Source organism: Cnephaeus nilssonii, assembly GCF_951640355.1.
Source record: "Cnephaeus nilssonii genome assembly, chromosome: 23".
NCBI classification, from domain to species: domain Eukaryota; kingdom Metazoa; phylum Chordata; class Mammalia; order Chiroptera; family Vespertilionidae; genus Cnephaeus; species Cnephaeus nilssonii.
This window is the reverse complement of record NC_137094.1, coordinates 113,504-134,537: the sequence shown is the minus strand read 5'-3', so window position 1 is coordinate 134,537 and position 21,034 is coordinate 113,504.

The window sequence follows — 21,034 nt, the reverse complement described above, 5'->3', positions numbered from 1 at the left end:
TAAAATGAGAGAATGGAAATTTCTTGGACCAGAATCCTACTGCATTAGCTTATGGTCATCTTTCCCTTTTTTATATAGTCCCCAATTACCATGTTCTGATATAAAAGCAATGTCTAGAATTACCTTGTCACCTGATGGTATATTTTGTAGTTAAGAGGTGGATGTAGTGTTTTAATTGTTGGAAAGCTTCTTCCTGTTCTTTATTCCATTGGAAGTTTACTGCTTTTCTAGTTACTTTGTATATAGGTTTTGCTATGTCTGACAGATATAGTATGTGTTATTTCCAAAACATAAATAATCCCATAACTTGTTGTGCTTCCTTTTTTGATGTGGGGCTTTTAAGTGAGTCTAATTTATTGATGACCTTATTTGGTACTGTTCTTCCTGTAGAATCCCAATGTATTCCTAAAAAGGTTACAGTTGTACCTGCAGGCTGTATCTTGTCAGGATTAATTGTCCATCCATGAGATCTAAGTTCCTTAATGAGGCTATTTAGATCTTTTTGTAAGGTGTCTAGATTATTGTTGTAGAGCAAAATGTCATCTATATATTGGATGATTTTTGAATTGTATTGTTTTTGGATCAATATAAGTAGCAAGAATGTTGTGGGCAATGGTGGGAGAATTCTTATATCCTTGGGGCAATCTAGTAAATTGATATTGTTTTCCTTGCCATGCAAAGGTAGTAAATTGCCTGGAAGCTTTATCAATTGGAATTGCAAAGAACATGTCAGATAGATCAATAGCTGCCATAAATTTAGGTGCATCCCCTTGTATTATATTAATCACTTCTGATGCATTTGGCAAGATTCCTTCAACTAAAGGTGAGACTTTATTGAGGTTTCTGTAATCAATGGTAATTCTATATGTTCCATTAGGTTTCTTTACTGGCCACACTGGGCTATTGTAAATGTGTGATCTTCCTAATTCTATAATGTTTTCATCTAGAAGTTTTTGTATGGCTTTAGTAATGTCTTGGTGTCCTCTCTTCAGTGGATATTGAGGAGTAAATGATGCCTGTGTTGGTGTGGGTAGGATCACAGGGGGAATTTCTACTGCTGCTAAATCTGTCATATATTTTGTGATGGATAATGATTTAATATGTGAGTTATATATTATGGGTATAATATCCATTCCTATTAAGTTAGTTACATTAGGAGCTGTGTAAAATGTAGCTTTAATCTGTCTATTTCTGTACAATATTTTACAGTCTATTGGATTTGCCTTAATAATATTTCCCGTGATTCCTTCAATAGAAATTGTGTTTTCACAGGATTTTGTGGGTATATTATCTATGGCCATTAAAGAGATTTGGGATCCAGTGTCTATTAAAAATGTTTTAGGTAAGATTAAATCATCTCGGGGTTTTATATTCAAAGTAATATATGGCCTGTTATCATTTTCCCTATAGAACTCATCTGCTAGAGCAAGAGAGATTAGTTTCTTCTTATGCCCCCTTGGTTGCCCTTCCATTGGGGGCGGGGGCCTTGGTAGTTTCCCTGTTGTCTGAATGGATTATTTCTGGGTTGTTGTTGAAATGGGTTATTCTTAGATTGGTAAGTGGGGAAGGGGTTTCTGGATTGGGTTTTATTGAATGAATTTCCAGATTGATTTTTTGTAAATGGGTTTTGTGGGGGTCCCCTTTTAAAGAAAGGGTTATTCACCTTCCAGTAAGGTTTTTGCTGTGCTAGGTATGGCTTTGGTTGTGTCCAATTTCTTCCCTTGTTCTGGAAATTATTATTATTTCTATACATATTCTGGGGTCCCCTTATTTCCTTCCTTTTTTCTGTGAAAAAAGAGTAATTTTGTGTTCTCTCCTCCTTTGCTACAAAGGTAAATTTTTTATCTGTAATCATGTCCTGATGGAGGGTGATTTTTTCCTTAATCTCATTTGGGGTTCTTGACCCTGCTAATAAATTTTGCATTTGTATTTTATATCCCTCGGGTGCATTTTTAATTAGACATCTTATGATGCCATCCACATTAGTGGCTTCCCAGGGATTATCTCCATGGTATATTCCATTAAGGATAGTTAATTTCCTCAATTGATGTTGGAGCTGGCCTATATTATTCCATGGTTTTGAAAATTGTGATGAGGAGAAATCTATATGGGGAAAAGACTTTTTCCAAGCCTTAGACACCCAGTGCCATATAGACGCCAGTGCCTGTCTTCCTTGCTGTTCTATGTCTTTTAGTAGTTGTTCTCTTAGTTTTGGGTGTTCTATTGCATCAATTACTTGTGATAATTCATCTGCACTGACCATAAGGGTATGGCCTCCCTTCTCATACAGATGTAGCAACCAATCAATGTCTGTCAGTTCTCCCTTTATTAATAGGCCTCTAAGTTCATTCATTTCTTGTCTAGTGAAGGAGGAAAATTCTACTGTCTCTCCTTCACCTTCTGTTCCTTCCTTCCTAACCACCTTTTTTCTTACTATGGCTGGCTTGCTAGAATATTGTCCTATCACCTTTTGTGCTAATCTTTTGCCTTTATCATTATCTTCCTGAAGATTATGAATTGTATGTAGAAGTATTGGGATCACCTCTTCAGGTGAAGCCCTTTGAATTACTGGTATTAATGTGTCAGGGTTATTGGTTACTTTCTCTCCCAATCTGGGAGTGTATCCGACCTTGCATTTCTCCCTGAGGCTGTCCTCTAGGGTGCACCATTTACTTTCGGCCAGTATGTTAGCTAGTCGTTCTTTATTCCTCCTTAGTTTCTGCCAGAAGCTTCTGAGTTTTTCCATTTTAATCTTCCTTCCTATCTTGAAGGCAGTCCGGACAAATTATTATTTTAGGACCTGCTCTTCCAAAGGGATAGATGGCACAAGGGGAAGTTTCCCTCTGGACTTCAGTCAGGTATATATTGCAAAGAAAGAGATAATTGTGAGCCTTTCTTAAGAAATTCAGGATCCTGTTTTGTAATTTATGCTCTGCCATTCATTTATAAAATCTATATTTATATATATATTCCTCTTTCTTTCCTTAATTTGCAGTGAGAGAATTATTCCTTCCAGCCACAATTCCTCCGTCCCGTTTATGCCACGGTTGTGCTGCCTACGTAAACTGTCGGTTGGTATAATCCGCCAACTCGGGTCCCTCCACCGATTTCTCAAGCCTAGTTTCCCCTTTCGCGTGTCCTTCCTTCCTCTTGGCTGCCTCCACAGCCCCTTGCTTGCGTAAACGGTCGGCAGATATAACCCGTCTGCACGGCTCTGCTTGGGCAGTTTCTGCACGGCTCCGCTTGGGCAGAGAAACTGCTAGGACCCTCCGGCGTTTGCCTTCGGGAGTCAGCCTCTCCTGGGCGTGCCCTTACGGTGGACGACTTTTAGTTTGAAGCAAGCTCAAGGTTTTTCAGAAGTGACACCGATCGGTTCTCTATGCCTGATTACTTTCGGGTTTGGGTGGACGACATTATTTGCTCTTAGCAGGCTCAGCACTTGACGTCAGATTTGGCTAGAAGCTTCCCCTTTTCTCTCTTATTCAAATTGATCTCCGCTATGCCCGGAGCAATTTAGAAAAATTAATTTAGGAACTTTGGTTTCACTTACCCCCTTAATGTCCAATTTTAATTTAGCAACTGCCGACTACGCCAATTGTCCCAATTTCTCCTTCAGGGACATAAGCACAGGTGACCAAGGGTGCCTCAGCCAGTCTCTAAACTGACACGTACGACCCAAAGTACTTACTTAATATTGACCGAGCATAAATTACACAGGAGACAGACATGCAATGCACGAATCACACACGGTTTATTTACCAGAGTCCTGGTGGTTTCCAGAGCTCGGCAGGCCACCCGGGGATCCGCGCCGACAGACACACACACTGGACGTTGGACGTTGCAGCTGCGGCTCGGCGTCTTGTTTGAGGCCTCAGTTTCCGGCTCACTGTTCCGACTCACAGTCCATGGCAGAGCTCGGGCAGATGCAGGAAGGGGGGTGGAGAGTGACCGTCTGTGGAGGAGCAGAGCAGGCCTCTCTGATCTTCCTCTGGTGCTTCCTCTTTTTATGTGCCTAGATGGGCGTCTTCAGTGTGTCTTATCAGCGGGTCCCAGGAGCCTTGCATATCTAGTTTTACATATGGGGAGCAGATCACTTTATCTATTTTCTACATACAGGTCACTCAGGAGTGGTTAATCAACCTGTTTACATTACATTCAATACTTTTTAACATCATACTTTAATATCACACTGTAATTCCACACTTTGATACTTATTCTATATTATTCTTATCACTATTACTATAACACCAAAGCATTCCAGATTCCCTTTTCACATTTAACTTCCAATGTCTCAATGTTCTGTTTCCAGCAAGCAGAAAGCCAATTGAAAGACATTGTAAGAAAGACTAGAAACTAAGAGCAAAATAGCAGTAAATTGAACAGAATAGTGAGAGAGCAGGTGGAAAAGAGATCACCATGTTAGGATACAGTAAGGAAAGTGTTTCATTCAATGCGGGAAATCCTGTAATAGAGCAGAGAGCACATTTAAGCAGCTTTGGAAACCACGAGAATTCACTCAAAGTAGCATTAAACTGTAAAACAGTTGAGAGAAAGTGCATATAGCTTCTCAAGTTCAGAGAAGAGTGTATAAAGTTGTTTGTACATGTGGTGAAGTCCCATAATAGAGCAGAAGGTCAATTTAAGGACACTGCAAGAAACCAGTAGTAATTCAGAGCAATTAATAATGAATATAAAAGAATTGTGAGAGAATAAGTGGAAAAGACATCAAAATGTAAGTCTATAGTCTAGAAAGGATGTTGTACACTGCAGAAATCCTTGAAATAGAGCAAGTGCACATTAAACCAGTCTTTGAAACCAATAGAATTCACTGCAAAGTAGCATTCAACTGTACAACAGTTGAGAGACAAGTGTATATAGCTTCTCAAGTTCAGAGAATGTTGTGGGGTCGAACCCTGGAGTCAAAAATAAGACCACCGGAGGCTGCTAATTGATTAAAAAAGCAGGCAAGGATTTATTGAAAACTGGCCAGGACGGCCGCGAGGACACCACACGCAGGTGGCCACCCTCACGACCGCGCTGTCCCAGGTGTAGGCAGTCATTTTAAAGGTCTAAACCACAAGAATTTTCCTTTTTCTAAATGCTAAATTCTAAATTCTAGACATTGGAATGCAGACTTATCTTGTGAAAGCAAATTGTACAAAAGCAGGACTGAGCAGGGTTAATAATCTCTAAAGGTAGTCAACTCCTAGAGCCACTGAGTCAGTGGGAATCAATCTTCTGTGGTTCTGGTCCACAGGCACAGGAAAATAACCTTTGTGAGTTTCCAGGTCTCAATCTGGAGCTGAGGTAACTACCCTATTGTTTAAGCAAGTAAGTGAGTGCAGAAGCCAGAATACCAGGGTTAAAATTTAAACAGCAGTTTTTACCTAAGTATGGTTGCTACCATATTTCATTCCCCACTGGTTTTATGTGCATGAGTCAAATCATGGACTCATTTTACTTGTTTTAAGGGCATTCTCTGTTCTGTTCCTGTTCTCCCGTCCCCTAGCACATCTAGTTAGCCCTGGACTTTTTCACTGGCTAGCAAAAATGTTCTTACAGTTACCAAGGCCCCTAGTACCACAGTCCCCATCAGTACTGTCCACACTGAAGTCCAGTTCCCCTCCTGCAGACGTCAAATCTCCTCCTGGCCTGCGTGGAGCCCAGGCTAGGGATCTCACGGGTGAGGCCGCTGGTTGCCAGGATCCAGGCCGTTTCCTGGTGCAGGAGCTGGAATTGGTGTAGCCAGGTCTGGATGCTATCTACTTCAACAGCCGTGGGTGTGCTCAGGATAACAGTGTAGCGTCCCTTTCAGGTTAGGGTGAGTCCTTGGGCAGTGAACTTTACCCACACCGAGTCTTCGGGCTGGAAGGGATGTACAGGGTCCGCGGTGGGCACTGGCAGTGCATCTCGAACAAGCTTATGGGTGGCTCTCTGGGTATACTGCAGAGCCTGTAAGGACTTGAGCAAGGAATGGTTATGAATTCCAGCTTTCATTTTCTCCCTGACCCTGGGAAGGATGAGGGGAGGTCTACTATACATGATCTCAAAAAAAAAAGGGGGGGGGGGAAACCCCTCCCGGTAGGGGGTACACCTGGCCCATAAGAGGGCGAAGGGCAGGAGGTTGGTCCAGTTTTCACCGGTTTCTAGGACAAATTTAGTTAAACTCCTTTTTAGAGTCCTGCTCATGCCTGTCCTAAGGCTTGAGCTATACTTTGAGATACCTTGGCTATAAAGGCAGGCTGTTATCTGATCCTATGACTACTGGCAGCCTGAATTTAGGTATAATCTCCTGGAGTAATATCTTGACTATTATAGAGGCAGTTTCTGTCCTAGTGGGGTATGCTTTAACCCAACCCAAGAAGGTGTCTATGAGAACTAGCAGGTATTTGTACCCTGACGCTAGTGGCTTAATCTCTGTGAAATCCACCTCCTAATGCTCTCCTAGGGAATTTCCCTGGGGCCCAAATTCCCAGGGGGACCCTCTTACCTTGCTTAGCATTTACCTGTGTACAACAGACAGTACTTCTAGTGACTATGCTTTTAATTACCTTATCTAAGCTTGGTAGTACCTGCTTTGAAGAAGTTCAGAAGTCTTGGTGATGCCTAGGTGGGTAGCCTGTGTAACTGGGCAACTCACGTCCGACCTAGAGCCTCTGGGACCAACAGTCTGTCATCTGGTAGGATCCACCAACCATCTGGTCCTTTGATGGCTTGCTTCTGTTCTGCCAATTCCTCCTCTTATTTGGTGTAAGAGGGGGTCTGCGTAGGTCCAGGTCCGGCAGGGTTACTAAAACTTGTTGCCCCGACCCGCGGGTTAAGTCAACGCGGACCCTAGAGGGGGAGTGGGAATGAAAGGACAAGAGGCACAAGAGACGGAGACATGACAGGCTTTCTGATCAAGTCTTGTTTATTGCAAGGTATACGGGGATAGATATAGTCAGGGAGAGTGGAGGAATTCCTCTAATGATGTCAGCGGGAAGGTAGTTAGGCCGTAAATATCAAGAATAGGTTATCTCAACAGAGAGGTCTTGTTGTGCCCCAGCCGCCAGAATGTCTGCCGCCAAGGTGCCTAAGTAATAACTGTCAAGAGCCCCCTGTTGTGCAAACAATGTTATCTTTGGTCATCCAAATGCAGTTCTGGGAGCACAGTTTCCCACAGGTTACCCTTTTTTATATTATATTGGCCAGGGAACGCTCCTTGAGGGGGCTGTGCCTGTCTTAGGTCAGGAGATCACATATACCCGGCCTACACACCTTACCCGTCATGGGCTGACTGGGCAGCTTTTGGCCCAGCGCCTGTCTTAGGTGGTGTGGAGGTCCCGTTTCAAATTTTGGGTATACTCTCCAGTTGCCCGTCTTTGGCTATCCAGCCCAGCTCACCAAGGGTAGGAAAGAGGAACGTTTACCTTCAGACAGCGTCTGAGTAAGTTCCCATATACGCGTCCCTGTCGGCCATTTCAAGTTTGTGGTAATGGACCTGTAAGGGTTTCATTTGGATGGCTTCTATTTGTTGCTTAAGAAATGCCATGAGTTTGTTGAATAAGAAAGGACCTAGCGATAGTAGGATCAACAGGCCGAGCAGGGGTCCTAATAAGGGAAGGAGATAGGGGAGGAATCCATTCAGCCCACTCCAAAGAGGGTTTTCGAACAGCTCCTTTCGCCTTTTCACCAGGTCTTCTTGTAATTTCTTTATCTTGTCTCGGACGATTCCGGATTTGTTGGCATAGAAGCTACAGCGTTCCTGTAGGGCTAAGCATATCCCTCCCTGTTCTGCTGTGAGTAAGTCTAACCCCCTTCTGTTTTGTAGGACAACCTCAGCCAGTGAATCAATCTGGTCCTGGAGATCATTAATGGTACCAGAGAGAGCTTGGACATCGTCGATCAATTGGTTAGATAATTTTGTATAGGAATGTATTGCTACCCCTAGACCTGCTGTGCCAGAAGCCATAGCTCCAGAGACCCCTAGACCTACAAGTAAGGGGATGAGCTGGATAGCTCGCTTACTGCGTCCAGCAATGTAGTCAAGGCTGGGTAGGGGAATAGGCTCGTCCCGGAATAATATCAATATCGGGGAGAACAATGGCCTGTACGTATAGTCCCGTCCAGTTTGTAGGTAGGGCCGTGAAGGCCATGTTTCCTCCACACACAAACACTTGCCCGGGAGCGGGACAGAGAGATGAGGTATAGTTTACAATAGAGGAGCAATTTGTAAAGGTAGTGAATCCTACGTCTAAATCATAGTTATCATTTTGGGGGTGGCTTTGTAAGCACAGGGATGTATTAAATCCTATAGGTTGGATCCTAAAAGGCAAGCCAACACTACAGTTCCCCTTAGGTTGTACATTGGTAGTATTTGCTGGGATGGCAAGGGGCATGGTTGTACCAAGGGTCATACACAACCAGCAGTCCCCCGCAAGGGTTGGGTTGGTAACATTCAGAGCTCTGAGTGTAGCCTCCAAGATGTTGGAGGTTTGGGTGTCAAGATCTATGCCCCGAGATTTGGGCAGAGCCAAAGGGTGGTACTGTAGGGGCGGATACATGTGCTTAATAATTTCTTCAATCTGTTTCTGAACCATGGCTTCCCTTACCCTGTCTGTTGGCCCACCGCCATCAGACACGTGGATCGGTGCTTGCGGTGGCCAACAAATATCTTTGCCGACCATGCCGCGGCAGGAGGCTTGGGCATATTTAGAGTGCCCTAGAGGGTGGCTATAATCATACTTGCCTCCAAAGGAACCACTATACGTTCTTTGTAAGACGGCCGTTAGGTATATTTTGCCATCTGTGTGAGAACACTGCTGGACACTGTTATAACAGGTAGAGTGTAGCACTATGGCCTTTTGACAATCGCTGGGGCAGGGCCCTGGTTCGCCATTAACCATAGGTATGATTTTGGGCTTCTCAACACATTTCCAGCTTTGTTCGTATCCTCCCCCCATTTGTCTCTTATAAATTAAAAAGGCTGTACTGCTGCCACAATCGGCTATCCGGGTGTAAGAAGTGGGAATCACCCCACTCTTACCTCCTCTGCAGTCGCAAGGGTTTCCAAACAGCTTCAAAAGTAACTCTTGCTTGTTTATTGGGGTCCCAGTCCGCCGTTAGTCATAGGTATCAGGATCAACATTATTCCTTGTAGTAGGATCTGGGTAATTGTCTCCATGACCTGTAAATAAAGAAAAGCTTGTCTCAGGGAGAGTCTTCTTCCCTGGAGTCTGTTAACTCGTTATCGTTCTCAATGCTCTTATCCACTTGTTTTACTAGGCGTTCAGGGAGCCATCTGGCTGATTTCATTTCTTTGGAGTAAATGCATACTGACCCTCGGCCCCAGATGAGCACAGGGTCTGGCCCGTGCCATGAGTTGTTTAGGGGATCCTTCCACATTACTGAGGCGAATTGTTTCTTTGTTTCCGTTTGCCAAAAGCGAGTAGCTGCTGATGACCCATTGGCATCCAAGTTTAAAAAATTAAGAATAAAGAGTGCATGTGATATTAGATTTCTGGGGGACCCCTTGATGGGGTACCATTCCCCCTTTTTTATTTTATCTATAGTAATTTTGAGGGAAAGGTTAGCTCTTTCTACAATACCTTGGCCTTGAGGGTTATATGGGATGCCTGTTATGTGAGTAATATTCATTTGTTTGCAAAATTTAGAGAAGCCGGAGCTGGCGTAACCAGGACCATTATCAGTTTTAATTTGTTGAGGGCAGCCGAGAACTGAAAAGGTAGTCAAAAGGTGAGCTATTACATTTTTTGTAGCTTCTCCGGTTTGTAGAGTTGCAAATATAAATCCACTATAAGTGTCAATGCTGACATGTATATATTTGAGATTTCCAAACTCAGGGAAGTGTGTGACGTCCATTTGCCATAGAGCATTAGGAATTAAGCCTCGTGGGTTTACCCCTAGATCAGGGGTAGGGAGATGTAGAGTGCAAACAGAGCAAGTTTTAACAATTTGTCTAGCTTGTTCTCTGGTTATTTTAAACATAAGCCGGAGGGTGCGAGCGTTAAGATGATGTAACTGATGAGCTTCTTGTGCTCGGGTTATTTGGGAGGGACTATCAACATTAGTGAGTAGGCTGATGTGGAGGTCTGTTAGCTGGTTACCTGTTGTCAGTGGCCCAGGTAGGTCAGAATGGGCACGGAGGTGTCCGATAAAGAAAGGGTCAGACCTTTTTCTGATCAAATCCTGTAATTGGCTAAATAATTTGCCAGTCTGAGAGCTATGTTTTATCTGTCCACATGTCTCTAATTGAGGTACAGCTTGGGCGATATAAGCACTGTCTGTGTATAGATTAAAGGCTTTCGTGGGGAAGGCTGAAAACACTGCTATGACAGCATGTAGCTCGGTTATTTGGGCGGAGGAGCTGTTAGTCTGAAATTGGATAGTGCTGGAGTCCCAAACATAGGCAGCTATGCCTGTGGAAGAACCGTCTGTGAAAACGGACAATGCTTTAGGAAGAGGTTTAGTGGAAGTGATCTTTGGAAAGATAAACTCATGTCTGTTGGCAAAATCAATAAGTTTGTTTGGAGGGTAGTGATTGTCTATAGAGCCCGTATAAGAGGCAAGAGCGACTGGCCAAAATTTGGTGGCTTGCATTAGCCAGTCAACTTGCTCTTTAGGGTAAGGTTGAATGATAATATCAGGTTCTTTTCCAAAGTAACGCTTGCCATGATCTCTACCTATCATGATTAAGTCAGAGACTGCTCTATAGTAAGGGTTTAAGACTCGTTTGGGAGATGCTGGGAGATGAACCCACATAAGAGGTGCTGTCTGCCAGAAAACTGCAGTGGGGGAGAGGGTGGTCCTACATATGATGTATTGTAACGGAGAATCGTAATCCATAAAGGTGATGGTTTGATTTTGGATAGCTTGCTATACTATGGCAATGGCTTTGCGTCCCTCAGCAGTAAGTTCCCTCGGTGAGGTGGGACAGCTATCTCCTTGGAGGATGTCATAAAGAGGCTTAAGCTCATGTTTGGTGAGTCTTAAGTAAGGCATTAGCCAATTTATATCTCCCAATAGTTTTTGGAAGTCATTCAGAGTTTTTAAACTATCTAGTCTGAGGGTTAGTTTTTGAGAGGAGATAGTGGACCCTCTCATTTGGAATCCAAGGTAAGTATAAGGGTCTTTTAGCTGGACTTTATCAGGAGCAATTTGTAGGCCATGAGATTTTAATGCCTGCTGGAGATCAGTATAGCAGCTTAGAACTTCCTCTCCAATTTTGCCTGCTACCAAGATGTCATCCATATAATGAATGATATATAGATCAGGCCATCGGTCTCGAATAGATTGAATAGCCGAGGCTACAAAAGACTGACATAGCGTAGGACTATTTGCCATGCCTTGAGGGAGGACTTGCCACTGGAATCTCTGCATAGGGGCACGGAAATTAATTGAGGGGAGGCTAAATGCAAAACGTTTTTGGTCGTTAGGATGTAAAGGGATGGTGAAAAAACAATCTTTCAGGTCTATGATAATTTTGTAATATCCAAGAGGTATGGCCACAGGGGAGGGAAGGCCTGGCTGTAAAGTTCCCATTAAAACCATAGTTTTGTTAACTGCTCTAAGGTCTTGGAGAAGCCTCCATTTTCCTGATTTCTTTTTAATGACAAAAATAGGGGTATTCCACGGGGAATTGGGCTGTTCCTGCACCAGCTGCTGGGCTGCTAATAATTTTTCATGGGATAGGGGCCATTGATCAACCCATACTGGATCATCTGAGAGCCAGGTGATCTTATCAGCATGGCCTGCAGGAGTGTCAATGACCCCTATGGAAAATGGCCAAGTCCTGCCTGAGGGGGTCGCGGAACTGGCTCAATGGGGTGAGTAATACCTGTGGAATTTTCCCCTAATCCCCTCCCGGGTATATATCCTTGTTTAAACATTTGAAGAGTGACAATTTCATTAGGGCTACAGATGATCATTCCTAGCTGAGCTAATAAATCCCTTCCCCATAAATTAATGGGGAGCCCAGTGATAATATAGGGCTGGATAGTACCTTGGTTGCCTTCCTGGTCCCTCCAAGTTAGTACTTTAGAACTTCTTTTTGGATTTCTACTTTGTCCTATACCTTTAAGATGCGTGAGGGTATCTTCTACTGGCCATGTTTGGGGCCAATCTTCCTCTTTTATAATGGTTACATCAGCACCAGTGTCTACTAAACCAGAAAACTCCTTCCCGTCTAACCATAAAGTCATTAGAGGTTTTTGGGCTGAAAGTACTTCAGACCAGTAGACATCAGATGAACCAAATCCTTGAGCACCTCGGGCACCAATGAGTGCTTTGTTAGTGGTAGAGATAAGAGGAAGGAGTAATAACTGAACGAATCTCTGACCTGAGGGGACAGTATTAATATTTTTGGGGGAAGAGACCATCACTTTGATTTCTCCAGTATAGTCATTATCAATCACTCCGGGGTACACTAGAAGCCCATCCATAGTGTTACTACTTCTACCAACTATGAACCCGAAAGTTTCTTTAGGCAAAGGCCCAAACACTCCCGTAAGAAGCGCCTGTACTCCCATCTCTGGAGTTAAGACTGCGTGGGTGGTGGAACTGAGGTCCAATCCGGCACTTCCTGCTGTTGCCCTGAGGAGGCTTGAAACGGATTGTATGTTGCTGGAACAAAGCTGACTGCCCCATAAATTTGTTTGTGTTTGGGGGCCTGGGGCTGGCCCCCATTCATGTTTCCCTGGCTCTGACTTTGTGGCAGAGGGAGGGGTTGGCCCTGGGCATCCCTTTTTGATTTACATTCATTAGCCCAGTGTTTTCCCCTCTTACATCTAGGGCAGAGCCCTGGAGCGGGTGACTTGGAGGTAGTTGCTGTTTTACCTGCTTTGCAATCCTTTGCAAAGTGACCAATTTCTCCACAACTAAAACACTTATTTTTATTTTGGTGAGACAAAAACTGCCTGACTGTGTAACCCTCCATAGCAGCAGCCATAGCAAGACCTTGCTGATAGGCGGCCCCTATATCTGAGCAAAGGCGAATGTAGCCAGATAAATCAGTTTTCTTTTTATAAGGGCGAATGGCTGCTTGACAAGCCGCGTTAGCATTCTCAAAAGCAAGTTGTTTAACGAAATCAGTCCCCGCCTCAGCACTACCAAAAATTCTACCTGCAGCTGTAATGAGGCGGTGGACAAAGTCAGCAAATGGCTCGTCAGGACCTTGCTTGATACCAGTGAGTGAGGCACTCACGTCCCCCTTTGAGGGGATTTTTCTCCAGGCTTTAGTGGCTGCCGCCTGGATCTGAGCAAAAAGACCTGCATCAAACTGCATTTGTTGGTCGCTGGTAGTATAATTACCCTCTCCAGCTAACATGTCATATGTCCAGTTATTGCCAGCTTGCGCATTGCGTCTAGCAGTGTCACGGCAGTTTTCAACATACTCTGATTTCCATAATAAGTAATCGCCCCCCCATAGGGTGGCGCGAGCCAAGGACCGCCAGTCTCCAGGGGTAAGCCAATTTTCTGCTACTGACTCTACAATAGCCATAGTATAGGGTGCAGTAGCACCATACTGGGCTACCGCTGTCTTAATTTCTTTTATAACTTTAAAGTCAAAACCATTATGGTGCCTCCAAACCTGTCCCTGAGCATCAGTGGTCTCTGTAACGGGAAAAGCCTCTAAATCCCCATGCTCTATGGAAGCTTCAGGTTTAGGTTGGATCTTAGGGGTTGCCCCTCTAACGGGGGGCTTTGGTTTAGGCTTGGGCTCTATATTATTACTCTCCTCAGTTTTACCTGTCTTTAATTCTTCGAGTTGCTGGATTAGTTCTTGATGTTCCTTTTCTAATTTTATTTGTTCCTTTAAAAATTGAATTTTTTCTCGAAGTAGTTTCTGAGGGTCTATGGCAGGACATGCCAAGGCAGGCGCACTGGGCGCAGGAGCATAAGGCGGAGGGTGCTGAGTGAGGGTTGGCCAGTCAGGATTATGGTATTTGGCTGCTTCCCTTGAGATCTCAACCTAGGTGCCTTACCTCCTGTGAGACCCGTCTCCCTGTTTTCAATAAATCCTTGCAGCTCCTGTCTCCGGCTAAGGTCACCGAAAGGAGGGAGAGCCTCCAGCCCCTTCTGGGGGGTCCCTCTGACCTCCCTCTCGGGAAGGAGAGCCTCCAGCCCCTACTGGGGTGGTCCCTCTCTCCTCTCGCAGGAGGGAGAGCCTCCGGCCCCTTCTGGGGGGTCCCTCTCACTTCCCTCTCGGGAAGGAGAGCCTCCAGTCCCTTCTGGGGAGTCCCTCTCACCTCCCTTGAGCGGGAGAGCCTCCAGCTCCTTCTGGGGGGTCCCTCTCACCACCCTCTTGGGTATCTCGCTGGGGCCTCCAAATGTTGTGGGGTCGAACCCTGGAGTAAAAATAAGACCACCAGAGGCTGCTAATTGATTAAAAAAGCAGGCAAGGATTTATTAAAAACTGGCCAGGACAGCCGCGAGGGCACCTCATGCAGGTGGCCACCCTCACGACCGCACTGTCCCAGGTGTAGGCAGTGCTTTTAAAGGTCTAAACCACAAGAATTTTTCTTTTTCTAAATGCTAAATTCTAAATTCTAGACATTGGAATGCAGACTTATCTTGTGAAAGCAAATTGTACAAAAGCAGGACTGAGCAGGGTTAATAATCTCTAAAGGTAGTCAACTCCTGGAGCCACTGAGTCAGTGGGAATCACTCTTCTGTGGTTCTGGTCCACAGGCACAGGAAAATAACCTTTGTGAGTTTCCAGGTCTCAATTTGTAGCTGAGGTAACTACCCTATTGTTTAAGCAAGTAAGTGAGTGCAGAAGCCAGAATAGCAGGGTTAAAATTTAAAAAGCAGTTTTTACCTAAGTATGTTTGCTACCATATTTCAAGAAGAGTGTACAAAGTTATTTGTACATGTGGGAAAGTCCCATAATTAGAGCAGAAGGCCAATTATAGGACACTGCAAGGAACCACTAGTAATTCAGAGCAAATAATAGTGAATGGAACAGAATTGTGAGAATGCAAGTGGAAAAGACAACAAAATATAAGTCTATAGCATAGAAAGGTCTTTGTACACTCCAGAAAACCCTATAAATACAGCAAAGTGCACATTAAAACAGTCTTTGAAACCACTAGAATTCACTGAAAGAAAGCATTAAACTGTAAAATAGTTGAGAGACAAGTGTATATAGCTTCTCAATTTCACAGATGAGTGTACAAAGTTGTTTTTACATGTGGGGAGGTCCCATAAGTAGAGCAAAAGGCCAGATATAGGACATCGCAAGAAACCAGTAGTAATTCAGAGCAAATACTAATGAATATCACAGAATTGTGAGAGAACAAGTGGAAAAGACATCAAAATGTAAGTCTCTAGTCTAGAAAGGATGTTGTACACTGGAGTAATCCTTGAAATAGAGCAAGTACACATTAAACCAGTCTTTGAAACCAGTAGAATTCACTGAAAAGTAGCATTAAACTGTAAATCACACTTGGGAGAAAAGTGTATATTGCATCTCCCCTTCAGAGAAGAGTGTAGAAAGGTGTTTGTACGATGAAGGTAAGTCTGGTAACTGTAGCAGAAAGCCAATTGTAAGACATTATAAAAAGACTAGGAACTAACTGTAAAATAGCAGTAAATTGAACAGAATAGTTAGATTATGAAGGGAAAATAGATCACAATTGTAGGGTATAGTAATAAAAGTGTTTCGTACATGCGGGATATCTTTGAAATAGAGCAGTAAGCACATTTAAGCAGCTTTAGAAACCACTATAATTCCCTGAAAAGTAGAATTAAACTGTAAATCATACTTGGGAGACAAGTGTATATTGCTTTTCCACTTCAGAGAAGAGGGTAGAAAGGTGTTTATACAATTCAGGAAAGTCTGCTAATTGTAGCTGAAAGCCAATTGTAAGACATTGTAAGAAAGACTAGGAACTAACTGCAAAATAGCAGTAAATTGAACAGAATAGTGAGAGAGCAAGTGGAAAAGAGATCACGATGTTAGGATACAGTAATGACAGTGTTTCATACAATGCGGGAAATCCTAGAATAGAGCCAAGAGCACATTTAAGCATCTTGGGAAACCACTAGAATCCACTCAAAGTAGCATTAAGCTGTAAAACAGTTGAGATACAAGTGTATAAAGTTTCTCAAGTTCAAAGAAGAGTGTATAAAATTTTTTGTACATGTGGTGAAGTCCCATAAGTAGAGCAGGAGGCTAATTATTGGACAGTGCAAGGAACCACTAGTAATTCAGAGCAAATAATAATGAATATAAAAGAATTGTGAGAGAACAAGTGGAAAAGACATCAAAACATAAGTCTATAGTCAGGAAGGAATGTTGTACACTACAGAAATTATTGAAATAGAGCAAGTGCACATTAAACCAGTCTTTGAAACCAATAGAATTCACTGCAAAGTAGCATTCAACTGTACAACAGTTGAGAGAAAAGTGTATATAGCTTCTGAAGTTCACAGAAGAGTATACAAAGTTGTTTGTATATGTTCGGAAGTCCCATAATTAGAGCAGAAGTCCAATTATAGGACACTGCAAGGAACCACTAGTAATTCAGAGCAAATAATAGTGAATGGAACAGAACTGTGAGAATACAAGTGGAAAAAGACAACAAAATATTAGTCTATATTATAGAAACGTGTTTGTACACTGCAGAAAACCCTTTAAATAGAGCAAAGTGCACATTAAACCAGTCTTTGAAACCACTAGAATACACTGGAAAGTAGCATTAAAATGTAAAACAGTTGAGAGACAAGTTTATATAGCTGCTGTAGTTCACAGAGGAGTGCACAAAGTTGTTGTTGGTACATGTGAGGAAGTCCCATAAGTAGAGCAAAAGGCAAGTTATAGGACACTGAAAGAAAGCAGTAGTAATTCAGAGCAAATACTAATGAATATCACAGAATTGTGAGAGAAGAGTGGAAAAGACATCAAAATGTAAGTCTCTAGTCTAGAAAGGATGTTGTACACTGCAGAAATCCTTGAAATAGAGCAAGTGCACATTAAACCAGTCATTGAAACCACTAGAATTCAGTGAAAATTAGCATTAAACTGTAAATCATACTTGGAAGAAAAGTGTATATTGCTTCTCCACTTCAGAGAAGAGTGTAGAAAGGTGTTTGTACAATGCAGGTAAGTCTGGTAACTGTAACAGAAAGCCAATTTAAAGACCTTGTAAGAAAGACTAGCAACTAACTGCAAAATAGCAGTAAATTGAACAGAATAGTTAGATTATAAAGGGAAAATAAATCACAATTTTTTCGGTATAGTAATAAAAGTGTTTTGTACGTGCGGGATATCCTTGAAATAGAGCAATAAGCACATATAAGCAGCTTTAAAAACCACTATAATTCACTGAAAAGTAGCTTTAAACTGTAAATCATACTTGGGAGACAAGTGTATATTGCTTGTATACTTCAGAGAAGAGTGTGGAAAGGTGTTTGTACAATGCAGGTAAGTCTGATAATTACATTAGAAAGCCAATTGTAAGACATTGTAAGAAAGAGGAGGAACTAAGAGCAAAATAGCAATAGATTGAACAGAATAGTGACAGAGCAAGTGGAAAAGAGATCACCATGTTAGCATACAGTAATGAAAGTGTTTCATACAATGCGGGATATTCTAGAATAGAACAAAGAGCACATTTAAGCAGCTTTGGAAACAACTAGAATCCACTCAAAGTAGCATTAAAATGTAAAACAGTTTAGAGACAAGTGTATATAGCTTCTCAAGTTCAAAGAAGAGTGTATACAGTTGTTTGTACATGTGGTGAAGTCTCATAAGTACAGTAGAAGGCCAATTATAGGACACTGCAAAAAACCAGTAGTAATTCAGAGCAAATAATAATGAATATAAAAGAATTGTGAGAGAACAAGTTGAAAAGACATCAAAATGTAGGTCTATAGTCTAGAAAGGATGTTGTACACTGCAGAAATCCTTGAAATAGAGCAAGTGCACATTAAACCAGTCTTTGAAACCAATAGAATTCACTGCAAAGTAGCATTCAACTGTACAACAGTGGAGAGACAAGTGTATATATCTTCTCAAGTTAAGATAAGAGTGTACAAAGTTGTTTGTACATGTGGGGAAGTCCCATAATTAGAGCAGAAGGCCAATTATAAGGCACTGCAAGGAACCACTAATAATTCAGAGCAAATAATAGTGCATAGAACAAAATTGTGAGAATACAAGTGGAAAAGACAAGAAAATATAAGTCTATAGTATAAATAGGTCTTTGTACACTGCAGAAAACCCTTTATTTATTTATTTATTTATTCATTTTTATTAAGGTATTATATGTGTACATATCTTACCATTGGCCCCCACCCTACTCCCATATTTGCCCTCACCCCCCAGAGATTTGCATCCATTGGTTATGCTTATATGCATGCATACAAGTCCTTCGGTTGATCTCTTATCTTCCCCACCTCTTCCTAACCTTCCTGCTGTAATTTGACAGACTGTTTGATGCTTTACTGCCTCTGTATCTATCTTTTTGTTCAACAGTTTATAATGTTCTTTATTATCCATAAATGAGTGACATCATGTGGTATTTTTCTTTCATTAACTGGCTTATTTCACTCAGCATAATGTTCTCCAATTCCATCCAGGTTGCTGCAAATGGTAAGAATTCCTTCTTTTTTGTGGCAGCATAGTATTCCATTGTGTAGATGTACCCTAGTTTTCTGATCCAGTCATCAGCTGATGGGCACCTAGGCTGTTTCCAGATCTTAGCTATTGTAAATTGTGCTGCTATGAACATAGTGGTGCATATATCCTTTCTCATTGGTGTTCCCAGTTTCTTAGGATATATTCCTAGGAGTGGGATTACTGGGTCAAATGGGAGTTCCATTTTCAGTTTTTTGAGGAAACTCCATACTCTTCTCCACAGTGGCTGCACCAGTCTGCATTCCCACCAGCAGTGCACGAGGGTTCCTTTTTCTCCGCATCCTCACCAACACTTGTCGTTTGTTGATTTGTTGATGATAGCCATTTTGACTGGTGTGAGATGGCACCGCATTGTTGTTTTGATTTGCATCTCTCGGATAATTAGTGACGTTGAGGATGTTTTCATGTGTCTCTTGGCCTTCCTTCTGTCTTCTTTTGAAAAGATTCTATTTAGGCCGAAACCGGTTTGGCTCAGTGGATAGAGCGTCGGTCTGCGGACTGAAGGGTCCCAGGTTCGATTCCGGTCAAGGGCATGTACATTGGTTGCGGGCACATCCCCGGTGGGGGGTGTGCAGGAGGGAGCTGGTCGATATTTCTCTCTCATCGATGTTTCTAGCTCTCTATCCCTCTCCCTTCCTCTCTGTAAAAAAATCAATAAAATATATTTTTAAAAAAGAAAAGATTCTATTTAGGTCCATTGCCCATTTTTTAATTGGATAATTTATCTTCCTTTTATTAAGTTGTATAAGCTGCCTGTAGATGTTGGAGATTAAACCTTTATCAGTGATACCATTTGCAAATATGTTCTCCCATACAGTGGGCATTCTTGTTGTTTTGTTGATAGTTTCTTTTGCTGTAAAAAAAAAAAAAGCTTTTTATTTTGATGTAGTTCCATTTGTTTATTTTCTCTTTAGCTTCAATTGCCTTAGGGGCAGTATCGGTGAGGAAGTTCTTTTGGCATATGACTGAGATTTTGCTGCCTGTGGATTCCTCTAGTATTTTTATGGTTTCCCGTCTTATGTTTAAGTCCTGTATCCATTTTGAGTTTATTTTTGTGTATGGTGTAAGTAGGTGATCTAGCTTCATTTTTTTTTGCATGTATCTGTCCAATTTTCCCAACACAATTTATTGAAGAGACTGTCTTGATTCCATTGTATGTTCATGCCTCCTTTGTCAAATATTAATTGAGCGTAGTGGTTTGGGTCAATATCTGGATTCTCTATTCCATTGCATTGATCTATATGTCTGTTTTTGTGCCAGTACCAGGCTGTTTTGAGAATAGTGGCTTTGTAATACAGCTTGAAATCTGGTATTGAGATCCCTCCTACTTTATTCTTCTTTCTCAGGATTGCTGTGGTTATTCAGGGTCTTTTTTTATTCCAGATGAATTTTTGGAGAGTTCTTTCAAGGTCTATGAAATATGCCGTTGGTATTTCAATGGGGAGTACATTGAATCTATAGATTGCTTTGGGTAGTATGGACATTTTAATGATGTTGATTCTACCAATCCATGAACATGGTATGTTCTTCCATCTGTTTACGTCTTCCTCTATCTCTTTTGTCAGTGTCCTGTAGTTTTCCGCGTATAGGTCTTTTACCTCCTTAGTTAGGTTTATTCCTAGGTATATTAATTTTTTCGGTGTGATGGTAAATGGGATTGCCTTTTTAGTATCTCTTTCTGTAAGTTCACTATTGGTGTATAGAAAGGCCATAGATTTCTTAGCATTTATTTTGTATCCTGCTACAATGCCGAATTCATTTATTAAGTCTATTAGTTTTTTGACGGAGTCTTTCAGATTTTTTATGTACAATATCATGTCATCTGCAAATAAAGACAGCTTTATTTGTTCTTTTCCAATTTGGATGCCTTTTATTTCTTCTTCTTGTCTAATTGCAATGGCTAATACTTCCAGTACTATGTCAAACAGTAGTGGTGAGAGTGGGCATCCCTGTCTTGTTCCTGTTCTTAGGGGAAATGGTTTTAGTTTTTGTCCATTGAGTATGATGTTTGCTGTGGGTTTATCATATATAGCTTTTATTATGTTGAGGTATGAGCCTTCTATTCCCACCTTGTTGAGAATTTTTATCAAGAAAGGGTGTTGTATTTTGTCAAATGCTTTTTCTGCATCAATTGATATGACTATGTGATTTTTATCTCTCAATTTGTTTATGTGATGTATCACGTTTATTTATTTGCAAATATTGTACCATCCTTGCATTCATGGGATAAATCCTACTTGGTTATGGTGTATGATCTTTCTGATGTACTGCTGGAGCCGATTTGCTAGAATTTTGTTGAGGATTTTGGCATCTATGTTTATGAGGAATATTGGTCTGTAATTCTCTTTCATTGTGTTGTCTTTATCTGGTTTTGGTATTAGGGTGATGCTGGCT